The 391-nt window shown below is 40.9% G+C and overlaps 1 non-coding gene across 1 annotated transcript; it reads right to left on the reverse strand.

Moving 5' to 3' along the window:
- Positions 1–73, reverse strand: Trnav-aac. Its single transcript has one exon. It is a non-coding gene; the product is annotated as a tRNA-Val (tRNA).
- Between the last annotated feature and the right edge of the window lie 318 nt (positions 74–391).

Genomic DNA, 391 nt, shown 5'->3' on the forward strand with positions numbered 1-391 from the left:
TGTTTCCGCCCGGGATCGAACCGGGGACCTTCTGCGTGTTAGGCAGACGTGATAACCGCTACACCACGGAAACTTGATGTTGAGATGAGTAGAGAATAGTGTATACCTCTTTTAAATTGACAAGACAGAGAGAGATTGGTTGTAAAGAAGTTTTTTTTTGTTTATAATATCGAACTTGTTTAAAACTTAGTGAAGGGAGTAGGTACAAGTACATATATGTAGGTATATCATTATGTAAACAAGATGATGACATTTACACGCCATTCAACTTGTGCAAGCTAGTGGCGATAGAACATCGAATGTACCAGCTCCCACTGAATTGCCATTCAACTTGTGCAAGCTAGTGGCGCTAGAACATCAAATGCACCAGCTCCCACTGAATCACTAAAGT

This window comes from Diaphorina citri, unplaced genomic scaffold (assembly GCF_000475195.1).
Source record: "Diaphorina citri unplaced genomic scaffold, Diaci psyllid genome assembly version 1.1 scaffold43503, whole genome shotgun sequence".
NCBI classification, from domain to species: domain Eukaryota; kingdom Metazoa; phylum Arthropoda; class Insecta; order Hemiptera; family Psyllidae; genus Diaphorina; species Diaphorina citri.